The sequence below is a fragment of the Epinephelus fuscoguttatus genome, linkage group LG15 (assembly GCF_011397635.1).
Source record: "Epinephelus fuscoguttatus linkage group LG15, E.fuscoguttatus.final_Chr_v1".
Taxonomy (NCBI): domain Eukaryota; kingdom Metazoa; phylum Chordata; class Actinopteri; order Perciformes; family Serranidae; genus Epinephelus; species Epinephelus fuscoguttatus.
Window position 1 is genome coordinate 42,924,062 of NC_064766.1, and position 27,290 is coordinate 42,951,351.

Consider the following 27,290-nt stretch of genomic DNA (forward strand, 5'->3'; position numbering starts at 1 on the left):
TCTGACTGAGAGCTGAAACTGAGGTTTTTTGTTTTCAGTGGTTCAAAGTTTAAATTATCTGAAATAAACCAGTTTAGTTTAGTTTTTATAAAAATAAAAGCTTCAGTCTCACCTTCGAGTTCCAGTCCATTGATCTGTAGCCTCTCTGATTATTGGTCACACTAAGATGAACACACACTGCCTCCTGCTGCCCTGCTGTCCCCTGTCCGTCTCCTACAAAGACCCTGCTGACTCTGAGAGAGACGGAAGGACGGGGGGAGGGGGGAGGAGTCAGATTAACCAACAGGGTCGTTAAAGCTACAGTAACTTCAGCAGTTATTTTTTTCTGTCTCTACATCCTGACAAAAGAACATGAGACACATCATGTGTGGAAAAAATCCACAAACAAATGAAACCAACCAATCAGAGCCAGGAGTGTCAGTCACTGCCAACAACAACCAAACAGCTTCCTTTACGTCCACAGAAGAAGAAACTCTGGTGCTCACACACTCATCTGTCTGATCACGCGCTGATGGAGCCATCATGTGATATGAAGTACTTTAAATAGCACTTTATGGCACTGTTGTCATCACAACACTTTATCCCATGTCTGTATGATGTATACTGTTTGTTTGTAAACTGTTTGTTTTAATTACTGGCTCATCTTACGTTTTTTTTTTCTAATTGTACATGACCTGCCAAGGGACTAAGGATGTAAATTAGCAGTTCTGCTAACTCTGGCATATTTACATCAGTATCTCATACTGATGTTCATTAATATGCACTGTCCCTTCCAAATAAATGTTTAAATAAGTAAAATAAATAAATGATCATGTGATCATGTGACTTCCTGTGTCAGATCTTCTTCGGACACAACAGACTTCACCTTCAGGTCTAACGGTGTCATGATCTTCTTAGACCCAGTTAAAAGCCTTGCTGCTGCAGTTTGCACAGTCTGAAGACGATTTACAGCCTTTTTGTTAAAACACAATTATTGTAATGCACAAGTGCATTACAATAATCAATGCGAGATGAAACAAAGGCATGAATAATCACCTCCATTTCAGTTCTTGAAATCATGGACCTCAGTTTTGCAATATTCCGCAGGTGATAAAAGCAGTTCTTCACCAACTGTTTACAGTGGAGGTCCAAGGACATGTCCTTATCAACAACTCCTAGCTTACGTAAGCTAGGTTGGACAGAGAGGCCTGACAGACCTAAATGCTGCTTTATGAGGGGAATGGCATTGTCTAGGACAATGATCAGTGTTTCAGTCTTGGCAGAGTTCAGTTGAGGAAGATTGTTATTTAGCCATTTTTTGATGGCAGTCAAGCAGGCAGTTAAATTATCCAATTTGTGCAACTCGCTTGAAAGAGCAGTGGAGCTGAACATCATCAGCATATAGATGATAAGAGACATCGCTGAACTCTCTGATAATGTGACCAAGAGGGGTCATGTAAAGCAAAAAGAGAATAGGGCCAAGAACTGATCCCTGTGGGACCCCGCAGGTCCTATCGTGTCTGATAAAAACTGATTGACATGGACCAAAAAACTCCTGTCAGTCAGATAGGACCTGAACCAATTCAAAACAGTATCTGAAATCCCACGTGTCTCTGAGTCTATTTAGTAAGACTTTATGGTCCACCGTGTCAAATGCCGCGGTGAGATCTAACAGTACCAGGACTGTGTATTTTCCAGAATTTTAGCCAGAAAAGGGAGCTTTGAGATGGGCCTACAATTTTTCAAATCAACAAGATCCAAGTTTGGTTTCTTTAATTTAGGTTCCACTACTGCCTGTTTAAAGAAAGCTGGGACAACACCGGTTTGGAGAGATTGATTAATAATCTCTACAATACAAGGGCCAATAGAGCCAAGAGTTTTAAGTAACAGTGATGTTGGGAGTATATCCAGAGGGCTAGAGGACGGTGTCATGGTGGCAAGGAGAGCAATGATGTCTGACAGTGAGACCAAAGAAAACAAGGACCATTAACACCGGGGAGGCTGAATGGCGCAAGGGTTTGAACCATCCAGAGGAATATTAGCCCTGATGTCACTGACCTTGTTCACCATAAAGACAATCAGTCTTAGAATAGGCGGGGGCCGAGAAAACATAAGGGGATGTAATAGAGCTGATGGTATCAAACAGAAACTTAGGATTTCTCTTATTAAGAGAAATAAGTTGGGGAAAAAAAGCAGGTCTTGCAGTTTTTAACATATTATTTAAAGCTAGTCTCAGATCCTTTAGGTACAACCTGTGGACCTAAAGCTTCGAAGCTTTCCACAGCCTCTCTGCCTTGCGGCAGCTTCTCCTATGATTTTGAATCTCTTCATTTATCCAAGGGCAGGGCTTCCTAAGAGAGGTGGGTCTAGATTCTATTGGAGCTACTTTATCAAGAACAGACTTACATCGAAAATTAAAACACTGTACCAGTGAATTCACATCATCATCATCATCATCATCATCATCGCTGTTTGAAACAGGCTCAGCATCAAACAAGGAAATAAAGTTATCAACAACAGGCTGATTAGTAAAACGTCTCTTTCCCTGAGAAATACATGGCGGGTGCTCCTCAACATATACCATGTCAAAGAAAACACAGATATGATACAGCTACAGATTTATCTCAGTCTGGTTGATCTACAGGAAGCAGAGCTCTACACGACGATGTTTGTCTCTCGTCTGTAACTCTCAGAGACAGTTGGACGTCCTGCAACTCGACTGATATTTGCTGTAAAGGTCAAGGATGTGAGCTCACGCTGAGACCTGCTGCCTTCAGGTTCTCACTCAGGACCACAGAGACAAAGTGTCTGCATCTGTCAGAGCATTTCAAAATATGAATGAAACAGAATTACAATTTGACACTGACGACAGATCAAAGAGAAACTCAGTGACAGTTAATAACATGAGATTCATGCTACACCTGCATCGTACACCTGCAACATACACCTGCATCGTACACCTGCCCCATACGTCTGCACCGTACACCTGCACCATATGTGTGCACCGTACACCTGCACCATATGTCTTCACCGTACACCTGCAACATACGTCTGCACCGTACACCTGCACCTTATGTCTGCACCGTACACCTGCAACATACGTCTGCACCGTGCACCTGCAACATACGTCTGCACTGTACACCTGCACCGTACACCTGCACCATATGTCTGCACCGTAAACCTGCACCATATGTCTTCACCGTACACCTGCAACATACGTCTGCACCGTAAACCTGCACCATATGTCTGCACCGTACACCTGCAACATACGTCTGCACCGTACACCTGCACCTTATGTCTGCACCGTACACCTGCAACATACGTCTGCACCGTGCACCTGCAACATACGTCTGCACTGTACACCTGCACCGTACACCTGCACCATATGTCTGCACCGTACACCTGCACCATATGTCTTCACCGTACACCTGCAACATACGTCTGCACCGTACACCTGCACCATATGTCTGCACCGTACACCTGCAACATACGTCTGCACCGTACACCTGCACCTTATGTCTGCACCGTACACCTGCAACATACGTCTGCACCGTGCACCTGCAACATACGTCTGCACTGTACACCTGCACCGTACACCTGCACCATATGTCTGCACCGTAAACCTGCACCATATGTCTTCACCGTACACCTGCAACATACGTCTGCACCGTATACCTGCACCATATGTCTTCACCGTACACCTGCAACATACGTCTGCACCGTACACCTGCAACATACGTCTGCACCGTACACCTGCACCTTATGTCTGCTCCGTAAACCTGCAACATACGTCTGCACTGTACACCTGCACCGTACACCTGCACCATATGTCTGCACCGTACACCTGCAACATACGTCTGCACCGTACACCTGCACCTTATGTCTGCACCATAAACCTGCAACATACGTCTGCACTGTACACCTGCACCGTACACCTGCACCATATGTCTGCACCGTACACCTGCACCATATGTCTGCACCGTACACCTGCACCATATGTCTGCACCGTACACCTGCACCATATGTCTGCACCGTACACCTGCAACATACGTCTGCACCGTACACCTGCACCATATGTCTGCACTGTAAACCTGCACCATATGTCTGCACCGTACACCTGCACCGTACACCTGCACCGTATGTCTGCACCGTACACCTGCAACATACGTCTGCACCGTACACCTGCACCATATGTCTGCACTGTAAACCTGCACCATACGTCTGCACCGTACACCTGCACCATACGTCTGCACCGTACACCTGTAACATACATCTGCACTGTACACCTGCACCATACGTCTGCACTGTACACCTGCAACATACGTCTGCACCGTACACCTGTAACATACATCTGCACCGTACACCTGCACCATACGTCTGCACCGTACACCTGCAACATACGTCTGCACCGTACACCTGTAACATACATCTGCACCGTACACCTGCACCATACAGTTGGACGTCCTGCAGCTCGTCTGGTATTTTGCTGTAAAGGTCAAGGATGTGAGTTCACGCTGAGACCTGCTGACTTCAGTCCTCCTTCAGGTTCTCACTCAGGACCACAGAGACAAAGTGTCTGCATCTGTCAGAGCATTTCAAAATATGAATAAAACAGAACTATAATTTGACACAGATGACAGATCAAAGAGAAACTCAGTGACAGTTAATAACATGAGATTCATGCTACACCTGCATCATACACTTGCACCGTACATCTGCACCGTACACCTGCCCCACACGTCTGCACTTCACGTCTGCACCGTACGTCTGCACTTCACGTCTGCACCGTACGTCTGCAGCGTACATCTGCACCATACGTCTGCAGCGTACATCTGCACCATACGTCTGCACCATACATCTGCACCGTACACCTGCCCATACGTCTGCACCGTACACCTGCACCACACGTCTGCACTTCACATCTGCACCGTACACCTGCCCCACACGTCTGCACTTCACGTCTGCACCGTACGTCTGCACTTCACGTCTGCCCCATACGTCTGCAGCGTACATCTGCACCATACATCTGCAGCGTACACCTGCCCCATACGTCTGCAGCGTACACCTGCACCGAACGTCTGCACCATACGCCTGCACCGTACACCTGCACCAAACGTCTGCACCATACGCCCGCACCGTACACCTGCACCGAACGTCTGCACCATACGCCTGCACCGTACACCTGCACCATACGTCTGCACCGTACATCTGCACCACACATCTGCAGTTCAGGTCTGCCCCATACGTCTACACCGTACACCTGCATCACACGTCTGCACCGTACGCCTGCACCATACGTCTACACCGTACACCTGCATCACACGTCTGCACCGTACGCCTGCACCATACGTCTACACCGTACACCTGCACCACACGTCTGCACCATGCGCCTGCACTGTACACCTGCACCATACACCTGCACTGTACACCTGCACCGTACGTCTGCACTGTACGCCTGCACTGTACGCCTGCACCGTACGTCTGCACTGTACGTCTGCAACGTACACCTGCACCACACGTCTGCACCATGCGCCTGCACTGTACACCTGCACAATGCGTCTGCACCGTAAACCTGCACTGTACGCCTGCACCGTACGTCTGCACTGTACGCCTGCACTGTACACCTGCACTGTACACCTGCACCATATGTCTGCACTGTATGCCTGCACAACACGTCTGCACCGTACACCTGCACTGTACGCCTGCACCATACGTCTGCACTGTACACCTGGACCGTACACCTGCACCATATGTCTGCACTGTACACCTGCACAATACGTCTGCACCGTACACCTGTACAACACGTCTGCACTGTACGCCTGCACAACACGTCTGCACTGTACGCCTGCACAACACGTCTGCACTGTACGCCTGCACCGTACGTCTGCACTGCACGTCTGCACCATAAGTCTGCACTGTATGTCTGCACTGTACGCTTTCCCCGCCACCAGGGGACACCGCCAAGGCAACATGTGTGCCACCTGTTGGTGCCACGTGACTTCCTGTACAGTAGTTCTCTCCTCAGAATAGGTTAGGTTAGGTTACTTTATTCATATCCATAGGTAGATTTGTTTTGCAGTGAGTTGACATCCATTCTTCCATACATAGAGTACAACATTAACCAAAACAACCAAAAGAGAAAAACATGATAAAGATAACAGATAAAAGGTAAAAGTGCTCCATAGCTACACCAATAAACAGACAGATTTCCTAAGACACAAAGTTACCAAGACAAAAAATAGCTATTGATCCAGGGATATAATAAATATAATACATATGATAAAATAACCCGGATTCTTGGCTGTGTCAGACACTGACTGTAAGAACTTCCTGTCAGAGGACTGAACAAACAGTTCCAACTGACACACAGACGGACCACAGAGACGAACCAACGCAGTGATGTCATCAGGTCACTTATTGAAAGATGGCGAGGTGCAAAAAGATGCTCTAGTTCTTTCATGAATCCGGGTGATGTCACATCTGACATCACCCCCCCCCCAGCCACTTTCCCCCGAGAGTTCAGACTGATGCGTCTCAGGTGTTCTGTGCTCTGAGCGCCTGCAGCTGATCTCAGGTGTTCACAGGAAGTGAATCAACAGCTGGAGGCACACACACAGTGACACACACACACACACACACACACACACACATATAGTGACACACAGTGACACACACACACACACACACACATATAGTGACACACAGTGACACACACACACACACACACACACACACACACAGTGACACACAGTGATACACACACACACACACACACACACACACACACACAAACATTCAGCCACTTTATGGAGACAAACTAAAAACAATGATTATTGTTGTTTTTGTTTGTTTAATAAACAGTAAACATTTAGATTGTCTTCATATTAATACAGAATCATGTTTCAGCCTTCAGTTCCGTTTGGACCACAATGAACGGCCTCGGTCTGATCCTACTAAAGGACGCTCTGTGGCATCTGACAGGAGTTTACAAAGTAGGGTAGAGCACGCACATCCAAAGTATCACAGGTGCAGGACCAGCAAGCAAACAAACTTTTAAAAAAGGTGAAGTCCACACACTGTTCTAGCTCCTCAAATGTTTATTGTAAGGATCAACGTTTCGATCTACATAGAACCTGAAGAAGATCTATGTTGATCGAAACGTTGATCGTTACAATAAACATTTGAGGAGCTAGAACAGTGTGTGGACTTCACCTTTTTTAAAAATCTGACAGGAGTTCACCGCAGAGTGACATCATCTGGAGACAGGATGCGCAGTCCCCCCCTGACCTTCACCACGACCATGAGGTCATCATGGAGCCTCTCTGTAGGTGGACGGAAGAGAACAGCTCAGACCCATCAGGGCTTACATGATGATCTGATATCACCATGACGAGCGAATCAATCGTCAGGGGACCATCTCTGAGGTCACATCGATGGACTGGAGACACCTATGAGCCAAAAAGTGCCCATGTCTCGGCAGGTTCATCATCAGCACAGGGCTGTGGAGAGAAGTCCAGTCTCAAAGACAAGTATGAATTCTACTAACACAGGTTGGACATGACACTGACTCATGTGGAGGCCAAACAGCTCACCACTGGAAGGATGTGGACGCCGTCTGCAGCGCCGCAACAGGAAAACACAGAGTTTAAACACAAGGACATTCTTGAACAGAAGAAGAGGCCTTGGAGGGAGCAGACCATCCTGGCACAAGGTGACCTCATCACCTTGTCTTGTGGTCAAGGAGGTGTGCTGACATGAGCAAACGATGAGGTGCATAAAGGTTGTCTCTCAAACACAACGAGGACTGTGGAGGGGATGGGAAAAAAGAAAGTTCTCCTGGAAAGACCTGTGAGACGTCGAAGCTTTCATTCATTCTCTGTACTTGTTTTATTAGATCTTAGTGCAGCGTTTGACACAGTCCTGCCCTCGTTGGTCACAGCCTCTCTGAAGATTTGCCAGTTGGTTCGCTTAAAGCAGTCCTGAAGCATGACAACAGCTGTACTAGTATGACTCTCAAACCCGTAAGTTAAAACAAAAATCGCCAAAATTTGAAAGGAATTGGTGATTAACCAAACTGGAAGAATCTCGTTTCATCTGGACAGTCTCAAAACTTATAAGAGGGGCCTCCGCAATGCCAGAGCAAACTATTACTCAGCATTAATAGAAGACAATAAGAACAACCCCAGGTTTCTTTTCAGCACTGTAGCCAGGCTGACTGAGAGTCAGAGCTCTATTGAGCCTTGTATTCCTTTAGCCCTTAGCAGTAATGATTTTATGATTTTATGAGCGTTTGACACAGTCCTGCCCTCGTTGGTCGCAGCCTCTCTGAAGATCTGCCAGTTGGTTCGCTTAAAGCAGTCCTGAAGCATGACAACAGCTGTACTGGGCCACACAATGATGTTCTTGGACTTTTTGTGTCTGAGCACAGGACGATGAGCAGGAAGCAGCATGTTAGAGATGTGGTCAGAGAAGCCCAGATGGGAGCTGGGCACCGCTCTGTATGCCTCCCGTCTGTTGGTGTATACCTGGTCTAGGGTGTTGTTTACCCTGGTTGCTATGGAGACATGCTCATAGAATTGAGGCAGAGTGTCCATCAGCTTAGCGTGGTTAAAGTCTCCTGCTACCACGAAAAATGCCCTCGGATGCTTGTTTTGGAACCCACATATGTGATCATGTAGTTCCCCAAGAGCCACGTTAGCGTTAGCACTTGGTGGAACATACACAGTCACAAGGAACACAACAGTAAACTCCCGTGGCAGATAGTGTGGCCGGCACTTCAGCGTCACATATTACACTGCCTCGGAACAATGGTTGCTCACCAGAGAACAGTTGGTACACCAGTCCTTATTGATGTACGCACCAAGTCCTCCTCCTCTGGTTTTTCCTGACAGCTGATTGCAGTTGACTTGGAAGAAGAGTAACCCCTCCATCTGGTAAGCTTGTTCTTAACCTCGTATCACGTGTTATTAGGTACTGTCGCTGGTAACTGAGAAGCCACTGCACTACCGCGCACCGCCATCACCGCCATCACTGCCATCACTGCCATCCTAAGACACTATGTCATCAGATAAAGAGTCTCTGAGTTGTTTGGGGCCAAGAATATGGGGTCAGATCAGTCTCATAATGAATGAACTCACGCAGGGTTTTTCACAAATGCAAATGCTCTGGTTCGCAGTTCTATTTCGGACTCACTAATGCATACGATCTGGTTCACAAATATGATGTTTTTGCAAACTTTTAACATAAATTCGGAAATGCACATGCTCTGATCACAAATATTATTTTGAGGCACACTTGTAATATAAATTCACAGATCATGTGAATCTGCATGAGTTCATTCATTATTCATTATGAGACTGATCTGACCCCATACAAGAACAATAACTTCAGTTTTGTCTGAATTTAACATAAGGAAATTGGTGCTCATCCAGGTTTTTATGCCTTTAAGGCAATTATGAAGTTTAGTTCAGCCAATCAATCAATTTTATTTATAAAGCCCAATATCACAAATCACAATTTGCCTCACAGGGCTTTACAGCATACGACATCCCTCTGTCCTTATGACCCTCACAGCTGATCAGGAAAAACTCCCCAAAAAACCCTTTAACAGGGAAAAAACGGTAGAAACCTCAGGAAGAGCAGCTGAGGAGGGATCCCTCTTCCAGGACGGACAGACGTGCAGTCGTACAGAACAGATCAGCATGATAAATTAACAGTAATCCACATGACACAATGAGACAGAGAGAGAGAGAGAGAGGGAGAGAGAGAGAGAGAGAGAGAGAGAGAGAGATGCAGGACAGACGGTAATACTTAGACGGTTACTTAATGAAAGTAATAATATTATAGTTATAGTTCCAGCTACTGTGGTACAATATGTTGAAAGTATGTATTAATATCTGGCAGTATACATGTGTGACAATAGTCATATGTGTATAATAACAGTAGAAGTATGACTAATGACTAATGATGGCAGCAGCAGCAGCAGGAGGCATCTGGCAGGACCACGGCAGCAGCACAACCACACACGTCACGCTGTCCAGGCACCGCTGTGATATGAGTTAATCTGAGAGACAGTGGAGCACAAAGGCTCCGGAGAAGAAGCCGAGTTAGTGACATCCAGAATGGCCGAGCTAGCAAGATGCAGTAATAGAATACGAGAGAGAGAGAGAGAGAGAAGGAGAGAAGGTGCCTGGTGTATTATAGGGGGGTCCTCCGGCAGACTAGGCCTAAGTCAGCCTAACTAGGGGCTGGTACAGGGCAAGCCTGAGCCAGCCCTAACTATAAGCTTTATCAAAGAGGAAAGTCTTAAGTCTAGTCTTAAATGTGGAGAGGGTGTCTGCCTCCTGGACTGTAACAGTAAGATGATTCCACAGGAGAGGAGCCTTAAAGCTGAAGGCTCTGGCTCCTGATCTACTTTGGGAGACTTTAGGGACCACGAGTAACCCTGCGTTCTCAGAGCGCAGTGTTCTGGTGGGATAATATGGCACTATGAGCTCTCTAAGATATGACGGAGCTTGACCATTTAGAGCTTTATAAGTTAACAGTAGGATTTTAAATTCAATTCTGGATTTTACAGGGAGCCAGTGCAGAGAAGCTAAAACAGGAGAAATATGATCTCGTTTCTTAGTTCCTGTTAGTACACGTGCTGCTGCATTCTGAATTAGCTTTAAGGACTTACTAGAACTACCTGATAATAGAGAGGTACAGTAATCCAGCCTAGAGGTAACAAAAGCGTGGACCAGTTTTTCTGCATCTTTTCGGGTCAGGATAGGCCTAATTTTCACAATATTACGCAGATGAAAAAATGCAGTCTGTGAGGTTTGTTTTAAATGAGAATTAAAGACAAATCTTGATCATATGTTACTCCGAGGTTTCTTACGGTAGTGCTAGAGGCCAGAGCAATGCCATCTAGAGAAACTATGTCATCAGATAAAGAGTCTCTGAGTTGTTTGGGGCCAAGAACAATAACTTCAGTTTTGTCTGAATTTAACATCAGGAAATTGGTGATCATCTAGGTTTTTATGTCTTTAAGGCAGTTATGGAGTTTAGTTAATTGATTACTTTCTTCTGGCTTCATCAATAAATACAACTGAGTATCATCCGCATAACAATGGAAATTTATAGAGTGATTTCTAATGATGTTACGTAAAGGAAGCATATATAGAGTAAATAGGATTGGTCTGAGCACAGAACCTTGCGGAACTCCAAACAAACTTTGGTACGTGAGTATGATTCATTATGAACGTCAACAAACTGAAAACGATCAGATAAATAAGATTCAAACCAGCTCAGTGCAGAACTTTTTAGACCAGTTAAATGTTCCGATCTCTGTAGCAGAATTTGATGGTCAATTGTGTCAAATGCTGCACTAAGATCTAATAAAACAAGTACAGAGACAAGTCCTTTGTCTGAAGCATAAGTTTTGAGACTGTCTGTCCAGATTAAACGAGATTCTTCCAGTTTGCTTAATCGCCAATTCCTTTCAAACTTTCGCAATATTTGTTTTAACTTACGGGTTTGAGAGTTATACCGAGGAGCGAACTTTCTTTGCTTTTTTAACTTCTTTTTAAGAGGAGCTACAGAGTCAAGTGTTGTTCGCAGCGAGCCTATGACGCTATCGACAAGATGATCAATTCAGGAGAGGTTAAAGTCGGTACGGGAAACCTCTGTTACTGAAGGACTTGGTATTGAATTTAATGACGGAGGAATCATTTCCTTAAATTTTGCGACAGCACGATCTGATAAACATCTAGTATAGTAACTGTTGCTGAGTGGCGTGTAATCGAGTAAAAAGAAATCAAAAGTAATCAGATAATGATCCGATAGCAAGGGATTCTGTGGAAAGACTTTTAGATTATCAATTTCAATTCCATACGTCAGAACTAGATCGAGGGTATGGTTAAAACAGTGAGTGGGTTCATGTACACCCTGACTGAAGCCAATGGAGTCTAATAATGAGATAAACGCGGTAGCCAGGGAGTCATTATCAACGTCGACATGAATGTTAAAATCGCCTACAATAATAACTTTATCTGATTTAAGAACTAAACAGGATAAAAACTCTGAGAATTCAGAAACAAATTCAGAATACGGGCCAGGAGCACAGTACACTATAACAAATAAAAGTGGCTGCGAGGTTTTCCAGGTCGGATGTAAAAGACTAAGAACGAGGCTTTCAAATGAATTATAATCTAGTTTAGGTTTAGGGCTGATTAACAGACTAGAGTTAAAAATGGCGGCAACTCCCCCTCCTCGGCCGCTGCCTCGAGGAATGTGGGTATTATTATGACTGGGAGGAGTGGACTCATTTAGACTGACATATTCATCTTGACACAGCCAGGTTTCAGTGAGACTGAGTAAATCAATATGATTATCTGATATTCGTTTACTAACACTGCTTTAGACGATAGAGACCTGATATTCAACAGTCCGCATTTAATTCTCCTGTTTTGTCTTTCTGTCACAGAAGAGGTTTTAATTTTTATGAGGTTGTTATGCACAACTCCTCTTTGTTTAATTTTAGATTTAAATAATTTAGGTGGTCGGGGGACAGACACCGTTTGTATAAAACTATGAAAACTATGGCTGGGTAACTGAACTAGAAGCTCAGAGAGGCGTTTAGGACTGCGACTCTGAGTCCTGGTCTCAACTCTGGGTTGTCAGGGATTTAAATTAGTAATAAAATTTTCCAGGTTCCTAGAAATGAGAGCAGCTCCATCCAAAGTGGGATGAATGCCGTCTCTCCTAATAAGACCAGGTTTTCCCCAGAAAGTTTGCCAATTATTAACAAAACCCACATTGTTTGCTGGACACCACATGTTAATACCGACACGTTAACACTGACAAATGTTAACACTGACACGTTAATACTGACAGATGTTAACACTGACACGTTAACACTGACAAATGTTAACACTGACACGTTAATACTGACACATGTTAACACTGACACGTTAACACTGACAAATGTTAACACTGACACGTTAATACTGACACATGTTAACACTGACACGTTAATACTGACAGATGTTAATACCGACATTTTAACACTGACACATGTTAACACTGACACGTTAATACTGACAGATGTTAATACCGACATTTTAACACTCACAAATGTTAACACTGACACGTTAATACTGACACATGTTAACACTGACACATTAATACTGACAGATGTTCATACTGACATTTTAACACTGACAAATGTTAACACTGACACGTTAATACTGACAGATGTTAACACTGACACGTTAACACTGACAAATGTTAACACTGACACGTTAATACTGACACATGTTAACACTGACACGTTAATACTGACAGATGTTAATACCGACATTTTAACACTGACACATGTTAACACTGACACGTTAATACTGACAGATGTTAATACCGACATTTTAACACTGACAAATGTTAACACTGACACGTTAATACTGACACATGTTAACACTGACACGTTAATACTGACAGATGTTCATACTGACATTTTAACACTGACAAATGTTAAAACCGACACGTGTCAACAGTGACACATTAATATTGACACATGTTAACACTGACACGTTAATACTGACACATGTTAACACTGACACTTTAACACTGACACATGTTAACACTGACAAATGTTAAAACTGACACGTGTCAACAGTGACACATTAATATTGACACATGTTAACACTGACACGTTAATACTGACACATGTTAACACTGACACTTTAACACTGACACATGTTAACACTGACAATTTAACACTGACAAATGTTAACACTGACACGTTAACACTGACATATGTTAACACTGACACGTTAACACTGACAAATGTTAACACTGACAAATGTTAAAACCGACACGTGTCAACAGTGACACATCAATATTGACACGTTAACACTGACACGTTAATACTGACACATGTTAACACTGACACTTTAACACTGACACATGTTAACACTGACAAATGTTAAAACCGACACGTGTCAACAGTGATACATTAATATTGACACATGTTAACACTGACACGTTAATACTGACACATGTTAACACTGACACTTTAACACTGACACATGTTAACACTGACAATTTAACACTGACAAATGTTAACACTGACACGTTAACACTGACATATGTTAAAGCCGACACGTGTCAACACTGACACATGTTAACACTGACACGTTAATACTGACACATGTTAACACTGACACTTTAACACTGAGACATGTTAATACTGACATTTCAACACTGACAAATATTAACACTGACATGTTAACACTGACTTATGTTAAAACCGACACGTGTCAACACTGACACATGTTAACACTGACACTTTAACACTGACACATGTTAACACTGACAAATGTTAAAACTGACACGTGTCAACAGTGACACATTAATATTGACACATGTTAACACTGACACGTTAATACTGACACATGTTAACACTGACACTTTAACACTGACACATGTTAACACTGACAATTTAACACTGACAAATGTTAACACTGACACGTTAACACTGACATATGTTAACACTGACACGTTAACACTGACAAATGTTAACACTGACAAATGTTAAAACCGACACGTGTCAACAGTGACACATCAATATTGACACGTTAACACTGACACGTTAATACTGACACATGTTAACACTGACACTTTAACACTGACACATGTTAACACTGACAAATGTTAAAACCGACACGTGTCAACAGTGATACATTAATATTGACACATGTTAACACTGACACGTTAATACTGACACATGTTAACACTGACACTTTAACACTGACACGTTAACACTGACAATTTAACACTGACAAATGTTAACACTGACACGTTAACACTGACATATGTTAAAGCCGACACGTGTCAACACTGACACATGTTAACACTGACACGTTAATACTGACACATGTTAACACTGACACTTTAACACTGAGACATGTTAATACTGACATTTCAACACTGACAAATATTAACACTGACATGTTAACACTGACTTATGTTAAAACCGACACGTGTCAACACTGACACATGTTAACACTGACACGTTAACAATGACACATGTTAAAACCGACACGTCAACACTGACACATGTCAACACTGACATGTTAATACTGACATGTTAATACTTATACATGTTAATACTGACACACTTTTATTCTCTATATTGTTTTAAATGTTGATGAGAACAGAAAACATCAGATTGTTCACTGCTGCTGTTAAATAGAGCACAAACATCAACACACACAAACTTGTGTTTCCAGACAAATGTTAACGTGTAATGAACCTGAAACATGACGACACATCTGTGGTTTAATTCAGCCTGCAGGTGTGTGTGTGTGTGTGTTTGTGTTTGTGTTTGTGTGTGTGTGTGTGTGTGTGTGTATGTGTGTATGTGTGTGCTCGCTGTGAGTTCAGTCTGTGAGATCACTATAAAACGAGCTGAACATGTAAACAGACGTCTGCTTACATCCTCCCTGCAGACAGTTCAGGACGTGTGTGTGTGTGTGTGTGTGTTTCAAGACCAGTGTCAGGCTCGCTACTCTAAAAATGTAATAGATTACTCATTACTCTTTTCAAAATTAATAATAATTTACTCATTACTCGGCCCTAACCCCCATGCAACCCCCCCACTCCCTACCAGCAGTAATAATTAGTTACATTACTCATTCTATTACTTTTCTGTTAAACCTCATCAGACAGGTCAGGGTGGTCACAGGTCTCAGGTGATCACAGGTGTCAGGTGATCACAGGTGTCAGGTGGTCTCAGGTGGTCACAGGTGTCAGTTGATTACAGGACTCAGGTAGTCACAGGTGTCAGGTGATCACAGGTGTCAGGTAGTCACAGGTGTCAGGTGATCACAGGTGTCAGGTAGTCACAGGTGTCAGGTGATCACAGGTGTTAGCTGATCACAGGTGTCAGGTGATCCCAGGTTTCAGGTGGTCACAGGTGTCAGGTAGTCTCAGGTGGTCACAGGTGTCAGGTGGTCACAGGTAGTCACAGGTGTTAGGTGGTCTCAGGTGGTCACAGGTGTCAGGTGGTCTCAGGTGGTCACAGGTGTCAGGTGGTCTCAGGTGGTCACAGGTGTCAGGTGGTCACAGGTAGTCACAGGTGTTAGGTGGTCTCAGGTGGTCACAGGTGTCAGGTGGTCTCAGGTGGTCACAGGTGTCAGGTGGTCACAGGTGTCAGGTGGTCTCAGGTGGTCTCAGGTGTCAGGTGGTCACAGGTGGTCACAGGTGTCAGGTGGTCACAGGTAGTCACAGGTGTTAGGTGGTCTCAGGTGGTCACAGGTAGTCAGATGGTCACAGGTGTCAGGTGATCACAGGTCTGAGGTAGTCACAGGTGTCAAGACGTGCTGACATATTGCGGTAAGAGAGTTGTGTCATTTCCGGTGTTTCTGTGACAGCGTCTCTGTACTGCTCGGGTGGATTCTACTAGCCTGCTTTCTCACTTCAGTTGCTTTAACATTGCTTTAACGTCGACTTCAAGTCTTAACCCACACTGGTTCTGTTTAAGCACTCTCCTCCTTTCTACGACTTTCTCGCTAATCTCTTAGCTGTTGTTTGCACGTTACTAGCCTTGGTAGCTACATTAGCTTTACAGTTAGCGATGGCTTCTCCCTCTGCTCTTTCTTGCTCGGTGTGCCAAATGTTCAGTTATGCCTCTGCCTCCTTTAGCGACAGTGGTAATTGTAATAAGTGTAGCTTATTTGCTGTGTTGGAGGCGAGGCTTAGTGAATTAGAAGCATGGCTCCGCACCATGGAAAACCATTCAGTAGCTGCGGTAGTTAGCCAGCCCCCTGTAGCCGGTGCGGAGCCACATAGCATAGCCTTAGCCTCTGCTAACTGTCCTCCGGTAACTCCTGTTCAGCCGGGAGGTTGGGTTACGGTTTGCCAAAAGCACAGCTCCAAGCCGAAGCCCACGGCTCACCACCAGCCTGTTCACGTTTCCAACCGCTTTTCCCCACTCAGCGACACACCCGCTGAGGATAAAACTCTGGTTATTGGCAGCTCTATTCTGAGAAACATGAAGTTAGCAACACCAGCGGCCATAGTCAAATGTATCCCTGGTGCCAGAGCGGGCGACATTGAATCTAATTTAAAACTGCTGGCTAAAGCTAAACGTAGATTCAGTAAGATTGTTATTCACGTCGTGACAATGACACCCGTTACGCCAATCGGAAGTCACTAAAATTAATATTGCCTCGGTGTGTGAATATGCAAAACGATGTCGGACTCCGTAGTTTTCTGTGGACCCCTCCCAAATCTGACCAGTGATGACATGTTTAGCCGCATGTCATCATTTAATCGCTGTATGTCCTGGTGGTGTCCAGCAAACGATGTAGGTTTTGTTAATAATTGGCAAACTTTCTGGGGAAAACCTGGTCTTATTAGGAGAGACGGCATTCATCCCACTTTGGATGGAGCTGCTCTCATTTCTAGGAACCTGGCAAACTTTATTAGTAATTTAAATCCCTGACAACCCAGAGTTGAGACCAGGACTCAGAGTCGCAGTCCTATACACCTCTCTGAGCTTCTAGTTCAGTTACCCAGCCATAGTTTTCATAGTTTTATACAAACGGTGTCTGTCCCCCGACCACCTAAATTATTTAAATCTAAAATTAAACAAAGAGGAGTTGTGCATAACAACCTCATAAAAATTAAAACCTCTTCTGTGACAGAAAGACAAAACAGGAGAATTAAATGCGGACTGTTAAATATCAGGTCTCTATCATCTAAAGCAGTGTTAGTAAACGAATTAATATCAGATAATCATATTGATTTACTCAGTCTCACTGAAACCTGGCTGTGTCCAGATGAATATGTCAGTCTAAATGAGTCCACTCCTCCCAGTCATAATAATACCCACATTCCTCGAGGCAGCGGCCGTACAGAGGTTTCCCGTTACCAACTTTAACCTCTCCTGAATTGATCATCTTGTCGATAGCGTCATAGGCTCGCTGCGAACAACACTTGACTCTGTAGTTCCTCTTAAAAAGAAGTTAACAAAGCAAAGAAAGTTCGCTCCTTGGTATAACTCTCAAACCCGTAAGTTAAAACAAATATTGCGAAAGCTTGAAAGGAATTGGCGATTAACCAAACTGGAAGAATCTCGTTTAATCTGGACAGACAGTCTCAAAACTTATAAGAGGGGCCTCCGCAATGCCAGAGCAAACTATTACTCAGCTCTAATAGAAGACAATAAGAACAACCCCAGGTTTCTTTTCAGCACTGTAGCCAGGCTGGCTGAGAGTCAGAGCTCTATTGAGCCTTGTATTCCTTTAGCCCTTAGCAGTAATGATTTTATGAGCTTTTTTAATGACAAAATTCTAACTATTTGAGGCAAAATTCATGACCTCCTGTCCTCAGATAGTACCTATCTAACCTCAAACACAGCTGTAAGACCTAATATATATTTAGATTGCTTCTCCCCAATTTCTCTTCAAGAATTGACCGCATTGATTTCTTCATCTAAATCATCAACGTGTCTCTTAGACCCCATCCCAACTAGGCTACTTAAGGAGGTCTTTCCTTTAGTTAACACTCATATATTAGATATGATCAATATATCCTTATTAACAGGCTATGTACCACAGTCTTTTAAGCTAGCTGTAATTAAACCTCTACTAAAAAAGCCCACCCTGGATCCAGAGGTGTTAGCCAACTATAGACCAATATCTAATCTTCCCTTTATGTCAAAGATCCTTGAGAAAGTAGTCGCAGACCAGCTGTGTGATTTTCTCCAGGATAATAATTTATTTGAGGAATTTCAGTCAGGATTTAGAGTGCATCATAGCACTGAGACAGCTCTAGTTAAAATTACAAATGTCCTTCTGATTGCTTCAGACAAAGGACTTGTCTCTGTACTTGTTTTATTAGATCTTAGTGCGGCGTTTGACACAATTGACCATCAAATTCTACTGCAGAGACTGGATCACTTAATTGGTCTAAAAGGTTCTGCACTAAGCTGGTTTAAATCTTATTTATCTGATCGTTTTCAGTTTGTTGACGTTCATAATGAATCATCCTTACGTACTGAAGTTTGTTTTGGTGTTCTGCAAGGTTCTGTGCTCAGACCAATCCTATTTACTCTATATATGCTTCCTTTAGGTACTCCACTACTATTAGCTGTTGAACGGCAAGATGGCGCCAGGGTGCTCAGCTGGCTGTCTGTCGCTCTGCTTTGTGTTTGCTGTATGTTTAGTGATTTACCTGTTCTGTCAAGAGGTGTCGTCTCTCCTCACCTATGATCGCCAGACTCTACCTGAGATTTGAGGCTTCTCCGATCAGCTCAAATATGATCCATTGGTGAACTTTTCTCCACGCCTTGAAGAAATCCCTGCGTTCCTGAGGCGTCCTCCACTCCACCCTGCCCGTCAGAGACGCTGGAGAAGACGGGGTAAACGAGGAGGCCTCCGGCTCAGGCTGGAGGCTCACCTAAGGTCTGTTCGTGTGTTGGATTATGGCATTAATCGGTATTTTCTAGATGTTTCCCCTGCCCTGCAATCGTGGAGGATTAGAGCCCGATGGATCCGGCCGGTGCTCCCTGACACTAGCGGCTCTGACAGCGTCAGCTGTTGCTGCCTCCTACCAGCTGGCGTGCTTGGGCCGGGAGACGTGGCGAGGACTGTCGGAACCTCCGCACACTGAAGCGTGCTTCACCTTCGGACACTTTTAATCTCCAGTTGGCTTTATTGAATGTGAGATCTGTCACCAATAAGACCTTTTTACTGAATGATTTTTTTGCCTCACGCAAACTGGATTTTATGTTTTTAACTGAAACCTGGCTCCATGAAGGTGATCTTGCTCCTTTTTCGGAGCTCCTTCCCCCTGGATGTAGTTTCCTCAGCTCCCCTCGCACCACCGACAAAGGTGGAGGACTGGCATCCATGTTCAAATCCACCTTTCACGTCCAGCAGTCTCCGGCTGTCTGCTACTCCAGCTTTGAGCTCCAACTTTTTGAGGTAAAAATCCCCATGACTGTTCTCTGTGCAGTGGTCTATCGCCCACCGAAATTTAACAAAGACCTTATACAGGACTTTGCAAACTTTGTGTCAGGTATTATTCTTAAGCATGACCACTTTTTAATTGTCGGCGATTTTAATGTGCATGTCTGCTGTGAAGCACAATAAAGGCCATATTCTGGATCTTGTACTGTCATATGGACTGAATGTACATATAACTGAAATCTGCCACACACTCTTATCCAACCATCTACCTGTTCTATTTTCCATCTCACTACCTACACCCTCCAACACGGACTCTGCGCCCGTTCGCCGTCTCCGTGTTCTTAATTCTATGACTCCTCTGCAGTTCTCTGCTGCCTGCAAAGACTCGTATTCTCTGGATGACTTTGGCTACCTCAGTGTGGATGTTTGTATGAAGGTGTTTGATTCTCTCTGTACTGAGATCTTAGACTCCATTGCACCAATGACTTTAATGCGTGTTAAGCCACAGGCTGAGCCTTGGCTAAATGAGTCCACTTGTGCGCTCAGACACGAATGTAGACAAGCGGAGAGAAAGTGGAAAAAGGATCATCTCCAGATTTCTCGGGATCTCCTACGTGTTTGCCTTCTTAATTATCAGCAGGCTGTTAAAGCTGCTAAAGCTGAATATTTTTCCTCACTTGTCTCCAACAACGCTCACAAACCTCAGGTTCTTTTTAATGTATTTGATTCACTTGTGAACCCTTGTGATGATGTCTCTGTTGAACCGTCTTCTTCTCTGTGTGAGGATTTTTTGCAATTTTTTGTCAATAAGATTTCGGTTCTTAGACCCCAACTCCCTCAGCCTGCCCAGGACCCCTCAATTCCTACAGTAAGCTCAGCTGCTTTTCACCAGTTTAAGCCTGTCTCACTTTCTGCACTCACTGAAATAGTCGAACATCTTCGCCCTGCTAACTGCCCATCTGACAGCATTCCATCCCGTTTGTTTAAAAAGGTTTTCAGCTCAGTTGGGTCTTTTATCTTGTTTCTTATAAATATGTGTCTCAGCTCTGGATGCGTTCCATCATCCTTCAAACATGCCACGGTGCAGCCTCTTTTGAAAAAGAAAAATCTGGATCCCTTGGTTCTTTCTAATTTCAGGCCAATCTCTAAACTTCCGTTTATTTCCAAGGTTATAGAGAAAGTTGTTTTTAACCAACTCCAAGAATTTTTAGATCAGGCCAACATTGGTGAACTGCTTCAGTCTGGTTTTAAGCCTTTTCACAGTACTGAAACAGCTCTTTTAAAAGTTTTTAATGATCTTCTTTTAAACCCTGATTCAGGTAACTGTGCCTTTTTAATTTTATTAGATCTCACAGCGGCGTTCGATACAGTGGATCACACTATTCTCCTGTCACGTCTCGAGCACTGTGTGGGCATTAAAGGCTCCGCTCTGGAGTGGTTTAAATCTTACCTTGCTGATAGATCCTTCTGTGTGCAGTTGGGGCAGTTTTCCTCCTCTGTGGCCTCTCTGACCTGCGGGGTCCCCCAGGGGTTAGTTCTCGGCCCTCTACTGTTCTCCCCATATACGCTACCCCTGGGGTTGATATTTAGGAAGCATGGTATTCCTTTTCATTGTTTTGCTGATGATGTGCAGGTGTACTTGCCATTAAAGGTCCCCTCCAAGGAATCCCTCCATGCTGTGTTTAATTGCATGAAGGACATTAAAACATGGATGGACCTAAATTTCTTAAAATTAAATGAAAACAAAACGGAGATTGTCCTGTTTGGTTGTCCTGACCTTGTCCAGGTTCTTGCCAGCTCCCTTGGCCCACTAGCACCCTATATAGGTTCCCAGGCCAGAAACCTAGGTGTGATTATTGATGGGGCGTTTAAATTGGACAAGCAGGTCAGCTCTGTGGTTAAGGCTAGCTTTTTTCAGCATCGGCTCCTAGCCAAAGTCAAACCTTATCTAAGAAGGGCTAATCTAGAAAAGGTTATCCATGCGTTCATTTCATCGCACTTAGATTATTGTAATTCCCTGTACGTTGGCATCAGCCAATCAGAGCTTAACCGTCTACAGCTTGTGCAGAATGCAGCAGCTCGTCTCCTTACCGGGACAAAGAAACATGAGCACATAACACCAGTGCTCTCTTCACTTCACTGGCTTCCAGTTAGATACAGGATTGATTTTAAGATTCTTTTATTTGTGTTTAAGTCTCTGTACGGACTGGCCCCTGAATATTTATCCGACCTTATCAAGGTGCATCGACCCTCCAGAGCCCTGAGGTCAGCTGACCAGTTAGTTCTGGACGTTCCTCGATCCCTCTTAAAATCTAGAGGAGATCGAGCCTTTGCAGTGGCGACTCCCACGCTGTAGAACGCTTTGCCTCTGTCTGTGCGGTCTGCGACTAGCCTCTCTATTTTGAAAACACATCTTAAAACCCACCTGTTTACCCTGGCTTTTGGCTGAGTTGAGTCACCTGTTGTTGTGTCTTGTTTTGTTTTGTTTTCTTCTACCTCTCTGCTTTGTACTGTTTCTGCTTGTATTGTTTATTAGTGCTGATGATTTGTAAAGCACTTTGGTTGGCCTTGGCTTTTAAATGTGCTATATAAATAAACTTGACATTGACATTGACAAACTTGACATTTAGGTGACATCATTAGAAATCACTCTGTAAATTTCCATTGTTATGTGGATGATACACAGTTGTATTTATCAATGAAGCCAGAAAAAAGTAATCAATTAACTAAACTCCATAACTGCCTTAAAGACATAAAAACCTGGATGAGCACCAATTTCCTGATGTTAAATTCAGACAAAACTGAAGTTATTGTTCTTGGCCCCAAACAACTCAGAGACTCTTTATCTGATGACATAGTTTCTCTAGATGGCATTGCTCTGGCCTCTAGCACTACCGTAAGAAACCTCGGAGTAACATATGATCAAGATTTGTCTTTTAATTCTCATTTAAAACAAACCTCACGGACTGCATTTTTTCATCTGCGTAATATTGTGAAAATTAGGCCTATCCTGACCCGAAAAGATGCAGTATTTAGAGATTATTCATCATGAACATGAACAAACTGAAAACAATCAGATAAGTAGGATTTAAACCAACTTAGTGCAGAACCTTTTAGGCCAATTAAATGTTCCAGTCTCTGTACGGCATGATGGTATACAGCAGTCGTCACAGAAGCTGATGTATGCTGAAAACATCCCAGTCAGTGGTGTCCAAACACGCCTGGAGATCCTCCACAGCATCACTGCTCCACTTCTTAGATGACCTCACAACAGGTTAACAGAGCTTTAAGCCTTAACTTCCTGTATGACGGAATCAGGTGCACGGTGGCGTGGTCAGAGTGGCACAGTTCAGTGAGGGACGGGGTGATAGGCTTTGTTAACAGTTGTGTAACAGTGATCCAGGATATTCTTCTCTTTGGTCAGACATTTTATAAACTGTATTTGGGGAGTTCATGTGTGAGGTTACCTTTGTTAAGGTCGCCAAGGACAATAACTAAGGAGTCTGGGTAAGTCCGCTCCACACACAGTATCTGGTCAGCGAGTGTGCACTGTAGCCCACGTCCTGCACGTTTGTCTGTGGTGGGATGTAAACACCAACCAGAATGAATGAAGCAAACTCACGGGGGGAGTAAAAAGGTTTGTGTAAAGTGTAGTGTAAAAACAGATACCTCCACCTTTAGTTGTGCCGGAGAGTTCCATGTTACGATCTGCTCTGAAGAGTTGGAAACCTGCCAGCTGCAGTGCAGAGTCCGGTATCGATCCACACAGCCACGTCTCCGTGAAGCACAAAACTGCAGATGTAAAAAAGTCTCCATTTTTCACCTTCAGTAACCCACTGGTCCGTGTTGTTGTTACGACAGTCACTCTGCTTTCCACTTCCGCCATGGAGTCATGATGAATACAAAATAAAAATTAAGGGAAAAATCAGCTACTTGTTTACACATTTTAATGTACAAAGTTTTGCACAATTTCTCTTTGTTTTGCACTTCTTAATATTATCTAAATATATATTAATATCTGTTCCATAGTGTAAATGTGAATGTAAAATACTGTACATATTGTACTATTCTTATTCTTATATTTAATATTTTATATTTCCCTGTGTTTATATTATTCTTATTTTCTATATCTCCTTGTTTGTATTACTTGTTTTACATATCTAATATGAAATACAATTATGAAAATATCTTGCTACAGTTGCTACGCAGTTCCACAGCCTGCCACAAGACTGCCACATCCTGCCACAGACTGCCACATCATGCCAAAACCTGCCACAGCCTGCCAAAACCTGCCACAGCCTGCCAAAACCTGCCACAGACTGCCACAGCCTGCCACAGACGGCCGCAACTTGCCACAGCCTGCCAAAACCTGCCACAGCCTGCCACAGACGGCCGCAACCTGCCACAGCCTGCCACAGACGGCCGCAACCTGCCACATCATGCCAAAACCTGCCACAGCCTGCCACATCCTGCCACAGACTGCCACATCATGCCACAACCTGCCACAACCTGCCACAGCCTGCCACATCATGCCACAGCCTGCCCCAACCTGCCACAGCCTGCCTCATCATGCCACAACCTGCCACAACCTGCCACAGCTTGCCACATCCTGCCACAACCTGCCACAACCTGCCACAGCCTGCCACAGCTTGCCACATCCTGCCACAACCTGCCACAGCCTGCCACAACCTGCCACAGCCTGCCCCAACCTGCCACAGCCTGCCTCATCATGCCACAACCTGCCACAACCTGCCACAGCTTGCCACATCCTGCCACAACCTGCCACAGCCTGCCACAACCTGCCACAACCTGCCACAGCCTGCCACAACCTGCCACAGCTTGCCACATCATGCCACAACCTGCCACAACCTGCCACAGCCTGCCACAACCTGCCACAACCTGCCACAGCCTGCCACAACCTGCCACATCATGCCACAACCTGCCACAGCTTGCCACATCATGCCACAACCTGCCACAACCTGCCACATCATGCCACAACCTGCCACAGCTTGCCACATCATGCCACAACCTGCCACAACCTGCCACAGCCTGCCACAACCTGCCACAGCTTGCCACATCCTGCCACAACCTGCCACAACCTGCCACAGCCTGCCACAACCTGCCACAACCTGCCACAGCCTGCCACAACCTGCCACAGCTTGCCACATCATGCCACAACCTGCCACAACCTGCCACAGCCTGCCACAACCTGCCACAACCTGCCACAGCCTGCCACAACCTGCCACAACCTGCCACATCATGCCACAACCTGCCACAGCTTGCCACATCATGCCACAACCTGCCACAACCTGCCACATCATGCCACAACCTGCCACAGCTTGCCACATCATGCCACAACCTGCCACAGCTTGCCACATCATGCCACAACCTGCCACAGCCTGCCACAACCTGCCACAACCTGCCACAGCCTGCCACATCATGCCACAACCTGCCACAGCCTGCCACATCATGCCACAACCTGCCACAGCCTGCCACAGCCTGCCACAGCCTGCCACAGCTTGCCACATCATGCCACAGCCTGCCACATCATGCCACAACCTGCCACAGCCTGCCACATCATGCCACAACCTGCCACAGCTTGCCACATCATGCCACAGCCTGCCACATCATGCCACAGTCTGCCACATCATGCCACAGCCTGCCACATCATGCCACAACCTGCCACAGCCTGCCACATCATGCCACAGCCTGCCACATCATGCCACAGCCTGCCACATCATGCCACAGTCTGCCACATCATGCCACAGCCTGCCACATCATGCCACAACCTGCCACAGCCTGCCACAAGGTGCCTTTATAAGAGCTGGACTTCCTCCGACCTACATAACTTAACTACATACTGTTGAATACCCTGTTGTCTCAAGTGCAATTTTCCTCTTTATGTTCATTGAATATCATCTGTATTATCATTGATAATACTATTAAATGCAAGACTTGTTCATCAGCTTCTCCTAAGTAGTGGTATGATGAGTATAATTAGCCTACATAGTTGTTTATTGTAGGTGTTAAGAGATTCCTTGCATCAGAGTATTACTAAACACAGTAAATGACATTCAGCGTTAACATGGCTTTTAACTTAATGTATTTGTTCATATTTTGTAATATGTAGCAACATTTTGTGAATCCATACTCTCTTCAGAGTCATTTGCCCAATTTACATTGTCTCAAATTTTTTTAAAAAGAAAATCTGTCCATTGTAGATCTGCTTGCCATTAGCCTATATCATAAAAACAACAGTAGGCTATTTGATCAAAAAGGTAATGATAAATATACATTCTCGATTTATCTAAACGTAATAGCCATGAAAAATCTTCAATCCAAAAGTAAGTTGCCCATTTTGGGTTTTGAGAAACAGCGCACACGAACTTAAATGTGGATCCTTGAGTGAAATTAAGGTGTCAGGGGGTCCTTGACACCGTTCAATTGACACTGCGTGCCCAGTGCAAAGGAGGAGGGGCAAGATAGGTATATTCTCTGAAGTTTAAAAAGTAGTAAGCTTAATATTAATGTGGAAGAGATATGTAGAAGACTTTTTCAAGACAATTAAAATTTGGATTTTGACTGCTGCACATCTACATTTTACTGGGTTATTGGGACCCAACTTAGAGGATCTAGTCTATATCCCTTGCATCGGATGAGTCTAGATCCAAGAGGTGACAAGAGGCTCCTTGACACCGTTTTATTCACACTTCACACTCAGTCGTCATACAACGAAGGTCGAGCAAGATCAAGACTGACACTATAGTTGTTTTAAATATAATATTGTATTTTGTAATGTATTTTAGGAATCCTGGTAGAGTTTCCTGGTAGAAAAATGGTTTTAAATATATGACTGCAGCTTGGAACCTCTCGTCTCATGACTTCTCCTGTGTTAAACATATGACTGCAGCCTGGAGCCTCTCGTCTCATGACTTCTCCTGTGTTAAACATATGACTGCAGCCTGGAACCTCTCGTCTCATGACTTCTCCTGTGTTAAACATATGACTGCAGCCTGGAACCTCTCGTCTCATGACTTCTCCTGTGTTAAACATATGACTGCAGCCTGGAGCCTCTCATGACCTCTCCTGTGTTAAACATATGACTGCAGCCTGGAGCCTCTCGTCTCATGACCTCTCCTGTGTTAAACATATGACTGCAGCCTGGAGCCTCTCGTCTCATGACTTCTCCTGTGTTAAACATATGACTGCAGCCTGGAGCCTCTCGTCTCATGACCTCTCCTGTGTTAAACATATGACTGCAGCCTGGAGCCTCTCGTCTCATGACCTCTCCTGTTGTATTTTAGGAATCCTGGTTGAAAAGTTGTTTTATACATAGTATTGAATCCTCTTCGATGT

The 27,290-nt window shown here is 44.4% G+C and overlaps 1 long non-coding RNA gene across 1 annotated transcript; it reads right to left on the reverse strand.

The window, feature by feature from the left end:
• Positions 1 to 109: 109 nt before the first annotated feature.
• On the reverse strand, positions 110 to 24,300 carry LOC125902765 (uncharacterized). The gene is made up of 3 exons (XR_007451177.1): positions 23,604 to 24,300; positions 23,402 to 23,509; positions 110 to 233 (listed from the first exon to the last, which is right to left on the reverse strand). It is a non-coding gene; the product is annotated as an uncharacterized LOC125902765 (long non-coding RNA).
• Positions 24,301 to 27,290: the final 2,990 nt, after the last annotated feature.